At 39.9% G+C, this 6,000-nt stretch overlaps 1 pseudogene; it reads right to left on the reverse strand.

Moving 5' to 3' along the window:
• The window catches only part of LOC143662427 (sulfotransferase 1 family member D1 pseudogene), a 129,326-nt pseudogene extending 124,629 nt beyond the window's left edge, over positions 1 to 4,697 (reverse strand).
• Between the last annotated feature and the right edge of the window lie 1,303 nt (positions 4,698 to 6,000).

Below are 6,000 nucleotides of genomic sequence, written 5' to 3' on the forward strand. Positions count from 1 at the left end.
AGAAGTTATCTCCAATTCCTAATTTCCTGAATGCTTTTATGAACTTTATTAAAAGCTTTTCATCATGTATAGAGATTATCATATCATTTTTAACATGTATATGATGCATAATATTAATGGATTCTGTAATATTGAACCAACATTGTGGTCCTTGACTAAATACCACTTGGTCATGTTATATTATTTTTCTAATGTGGTGTTAAATTCTGCTTGCCAGTACTTCATTTATAATTTTTGCACTGATATTTATGAGTGATGAATGGTCTTTAGTTTCCTTTGTTTCCCTACTGTCGGGTTTAGGATCAGTTATACTTGCTTTACAGTATGAAAGTTTATTTTCTTTTCATTGCTCTGGAATAATTTACAGATCTTGGGACTTGCTAGTCTTTGAAGATTCAGAATTCTCTGTGAAAATACCAGGGCTTTGTGTTAATTGTGGGGTATTTCCTTAAAGGTTTTCTTTATTTCTTCTGGGTTATTTCTCTTCACATCTTTCAAATTCTAATGAGGTCAATTTTGGTAGTTAATTTTCCATGGGAAATTATTCATTTAATGTAGGCATTCATATTTATTCGCATAGAGACCTTCAAAGTAAACTCATTTAAAACAATTTCTTCTGTTTCAATAGTTATTTGCTTCTTGCCATTTCCTATTTTTAATATTTGTACTTTCCTGCTTTTTGTTAGATTAAATTAGTCAGAAATTTGTCTATTTTGATAATGAAAAAAACAGGACTTTTGTTTAATAATAATATATATCATTGTTCTAATCTCATCTTCACTGATTTGTGCTTTTATATGTATTACTTCCTTTCTTAGGCTTTTTTTGGATTTTTTTGTTTTCCTACTAGTTTTTAAGTTGTGATTTTAATTCCTTTATTTATATTCTTTCATTTATGTTGGTACAGTTGTTTAATACAATGGATTTTCCTCTTACCACTGATTTAAATGCATTCCAGAGATTCTGATATATAGTGTTTTCTTTGTCATTTCCTAAAGAAAAATTGTTCTTTCAACTTGCATCTTCCATTCCCCCAAAGAGTTTTTAATAGGTGGTTTTTAACTTTTTCAGTGGAAGGGCCTTTCTACTTCTTGTTTTTGTTAGTAAATTGCAGTTCTATTGCATTGTGATCAGAGAGTGTTTTTTATAATGTTCCTAAACCTTATGGATATTATTAATGTTTTCTTTTTGACCAAATATGTGACTAAACTTTAAAGTGGGCTGTGTGCACTTGAGAATGTGTATTCTTTGTTATCCCAATATAGAGTTCAATATATATTTTAAGATAGTTTCTATCTTTTCCTTCTGTTATTTTAATCTTATATGTAAGTGTATAGATTTTTAAATGCTCACAATCAGTAATTTCTTGAAGTTTTCCCACTCATCAGTTGGTTAGATGAAACTTACCCTTTAGTAGTTTCCTTGAGAACCCCTGATAGATGCAAAATTCCCTAATATCTTCCATGTTGAAATGGTCTTTCGTATAGTCTTGATATTTGATTGACAAATTGGCTGAGTATATAATCCATGGTTTGTTCTTTCTTTAATTGATTGTTTAAAAATTCTGCTCCCACATTAACTTGCTTTATATGTTGGTTTTGAAAATCCCGGTGATAGTCAAATTCTTTTGACTTCAATGCTCCTTTTGAAATTTTTATTTGAATCTTTTCTTCCTTGAACAGCTTGTAATATATTTTTCATTTTTGAGGTAATCTTGTCACTTCTCCAAATTCTATCCTGAGTTCAATCAACTCTTTTCTTCGTTTTCCTGTTTTTGCTCCATTCTGGCTTTTAATTTTCAAATTTATGATTTAAGGTGAATTTTCATTCCCTCAAATGCCTCTCTGAGTATATATAATTCTGTCTGAAATCTAAATTTACCATTTTTTCCTGCTTCATGGCTGTTTCTCAGGGATTATTTTTCCTTGTATCCTTGTGTGAAATTTTGTTTTACATATATATTAGACATATTATAAAATAGTTTTCTGAAGATTTCATTTTCCTTTTGCTTAATTTCATAATATTGGGGTGTTTTATATGATTTTCAGTTTAATGATAATTTTCTGTTACTGTAGAAAAATCGAAGTACTTTAGTGGATTTTTGTTTCTATGTTTGTTTTGTTGGTGGGGGAGGTTTATAAACACTCCAGTTCTGAAGTTCTTTTTCGCATGGGCAAGCACTGGGAAGCAAACCTGGGTCTCTGGCATGGCAGGTGAGAATTCTGCCACAGACCCACCATCGCAGCACCCTTTGTGGTTCTCTCTCGTCTTTCAGGACCCTAAAATTTTCCATATCCTTCTTTTCCCCACTCACCACTTGATTGCCAACAGGTACATCTCCTTTACTTTTAGTCTTTTTTTTACTCCTCAAAATTATCCTTTTGGAAGAGTGTCTTTTTAAACTTTGCCATAGTCTTTAATTTATATTTAACCCATTAAATCTCTTTGAAATGTACATTGACACTTTATAAATGGTATAGTCTAGTCTTTAAATCATACTTTCTTTGAAATCCCTATCCTGTAGTGATTGCTTGGTTTTGCAGGTTACTTGATTCACATTTTCAGATTTTGTATGGATGTAACTTTTTTGATGGTCAGCATGACTCTCACTTCACTAGCAATCTTTTTTTTTTTTTGTCATGACGGTGTTCTCTGTTCACCTTTGCTCACGGTGAAGACTCAAGGCTGGGCAGAGGTGGGGCTGGAGTGCGAGGGATTAAGGTGGTGGGTGTTGTTAATTTTTCTTTTTCTAGCACAGTTAATTTGAAATTTCAGTATTCTCCATTTTCAAGTCACATCGAGACTTTGAGGTAGACTTTTTGTATTTGTGATTTTATTTTTTTAATGTTTTGGGGCAAATTTTGGGACGTTGATTAATACATGACTTTCATTTTCTTTAGCTACCTGAAGGACATCTGGACATATTTCAAAGTACAGCCAGTAGGATTTCTTAATAGATTTTATGTGTGGTGTGTGTGAGGTAAAAAAAAGGAGTCGAGAATGAGTTGTAGGCTTTTAGCCTTATTAACTGGAAAAATGGCGAAGCCATGTCTCTGTGATATGGAGAATATTGCAGATGGGGAAGGTTTTGAAAAGATCAGTATCAATATCAGTTTTATTCTGTACCAAATATTCAGTTTTCTCAGGAAAAAGGCAAAACCAAGATTACATGGTTATTTCTATCAGTCTTATGATTCAAAAGAAATTTCTTTTTAAATTTCTTTTTTCTACATATCTTGGATTCACACTATTTCTTAACTTCTTTGGTATTTTTTCATTCAGGTTTATCTCTATCCTTGGTCATCAGATACCTTGATTCTTCCCATCCCAACCCCCACTTCTTTTCAGAGAGAATCTTTCTCAAACATATAGAAAGTAATCAGCTAAAGTTCAATATACTGTGGTATAAAGAAATCTCAGTGGCTTGAGTCAACAAATATATTTCTCACTCAAGTTGCATGTCTGTGGTGGGTTGGCTGAGATTTCTGCCATGTCATCTTTGCTCCAGAATAGATGGAACAGCCTCTACCTGGAAAATTTCTGATCTCGTGAAAGAAGGAAAAGAAACATGTAAATGACACATGCCTTCTGCTCACATTGCATTGGTTAAGCAAGGCTTGTGGATGAGACTATTATCAATCCATCAAGGAGGATCCAGTGGGGCTGGAAGTGGGGGCATCAGATATGGGTTGACAGACAGTCAAATCCAATCTATGACATTGTTTCCATTGCCTGTACTCTTTCTTTCTGAAAGAGCTCTGTTCTATAATTGTAGGTTTTTCTGCCACTGCTGCCTTTATCCTGGGATGCTTTCTAGCTATAATTCTAGCCCTACTAGATTGGCTAATTCCCTTCTTCAATAGAGTTCTAGATAAGATGGTGTATCCATTTGCAAAATGCAATATACCAGAAATGGAATGACTTTTAAGAAGGGAATTTATTAAGTTATAAGTTTACAGTTCTGTGTCCATAAAAATGTCCAAACTGACTTCTGAGAAGATGGCAGAATAGGATAGGTTGAGTTCACCCCTGTTCCAAGGAGCAGCAAGAGAAGTGACAGAAAAACGACCAGGACAGTGATTCCAGGGTGTAAGTGGGCTGAGAGGGTCTTCTACACCCCATAGGGAAGCCCTGGTTGCAAAAATGAAGGAATTGAGACACAGAGAACCGAAGACCATCCAGCTAGTGCAAACAACTTAGCACACCCTTTCCAAACAGAGGCCCGCAGCCCTCAGGAGTGCATGGATAAGGAGAAAGGGACTAGGAAGTAAGCCAAGCTGCATTCCTTGAAGGTGCTATATCTACGTGTCGCCCCCACCCCGCAACCTATGACCTCCAGCCACATCCTATGCACCTGAAATCCATACTCTCACCCCCCCCCACCGCACTCCATATATCCCAATATGCTCAACCCCCCAGTACTTCAACCACCCCCAACCCAAATCTCCCAACCTGTGCATCCCAGCCCCACATCCTAGCCTTGCTCATGTTCACATACCTGCCCTGGTCCAGCCGATCTCTCCTGTATAATTGCACACTTTCTCCTTGTCCCTCCCAGACTCCTAAACTGCACCCAGCCCCTTATCCTCCACTTCTTCCTCCCTGCCTCCTTGCAGGCACTTACCTGTGCATCCATGGCAAATCTGCGCCCAGCCTACACAGTCGCACAACCTGATATCTGCACACACGCACACCATCATTCCCCACTGCAGACCTACAAAAGTGCACACCCACATCCTACTTATTCTGGCACCCATGCATCCTTTCCAAGCCCCCTTGAATCCTGCACCCACCCTTCTGGCCCCACACATGCGTGCACCCCTGCCCTGCACCCCTAAATCTGAGCAAGTGCTCATCCACCAACAACTCAGGCAAGCGTGCAACCCCACCCTGAGGTCTGTGCACAAACACACAAGGGCCTCCATATCCCCATATTTGCACACACACAAATCTGTGTCTTGCCCAACCCAGACACACAAAATGTAGCCTAGCCTCTTGACCCCTGCACCCCACCACCCCTGCCCTGCGCATGCACTCAAGACACTTTCGTCATCCCCTGCACTGTGCACAGGCACAGCCTTGCCCCGCCCTGTGGCCAAGTGCCCTGTTCCTACACCAGGCAAGTGCTCTTGTGCGCATCTATGCCACACAGTCCCTGCCCTGCATGTGTGTGCACCCCAGCCCCACCCCCATCAAACTTGCACACCCACGCCAGGGCCCCAGCCACCCCATGACATGCCCACATATGCCCCACACCCTGAGCCATGCCCTGCAACTCCTGCAAACTGTGCCCCACCCCTGCACATGCATCCAAATTCTGGTCATCCTGGAACCCTTCCATCCACACAAGCATGCACCTGCACCCCATCCTCCCTGCTTCCCAATCGTTGCGCCCCGAACCTCACCCCATGATACCCATGACCCCCACACTCCGTGCAGCCACCTGCAGCCTGCCCATGCACCAGCCCCTGCATATCTGCACAGCCACCCCCTGATCTGCCTCCCACCATGTCCTACTTCTGTGTCCCCCATGTCACAGCCGGCTCCTGTGCTCCAAGGCCTGCCTGAGCTACACCCCACACCCATGACCCCTGCACCACCCCTCCAAAATCCTACACCCACACCCCCATCCTGGGCACTAATGTAGTGCCCCTGACCCATGCTGCAACTAGTCACTGCACTGTTGTGCCCCACCCCAAGCCCCACTTCCTGCTCCACACCCATCCATCAAATATAAACTTATACTACTGAAGGAAATCAACTTCCACGGTAACCCTATCAAGTTAATTACATGCCTCAAAGGGAACAGAAAATCACAAAGCATATAAGGATGCAGTCAGATATATCCCAGCCTAATGACCAAATTAAAACACCAGAGGAGATACAGACTTTGGAACTACTAAAAAGACATTCATATAACTCTACTAAATAGAATCAATGGATTGGCTAATGATGTAAAGGAGATCAAGAAGACACAAGAAGAGCATAAAGAAGAATTTG

The sequence above is a fragment of the Tamandua tetradactyla genome, chromosome 18 (genome assembly GCF_023851605.1).
Source record: "Tamandua tetradactyla isolate mTamTet1 chromosome 18, mTamTet1.pri, whole genome shotgun sequence".
Taxonomy (NCBI): domain Eukaryota; kingdom Metazoa; phylum Chordata; class Mammalia; order Pilosa; family Myrmecophagidae; genus Tamandua; species Tamandua tetradactyla.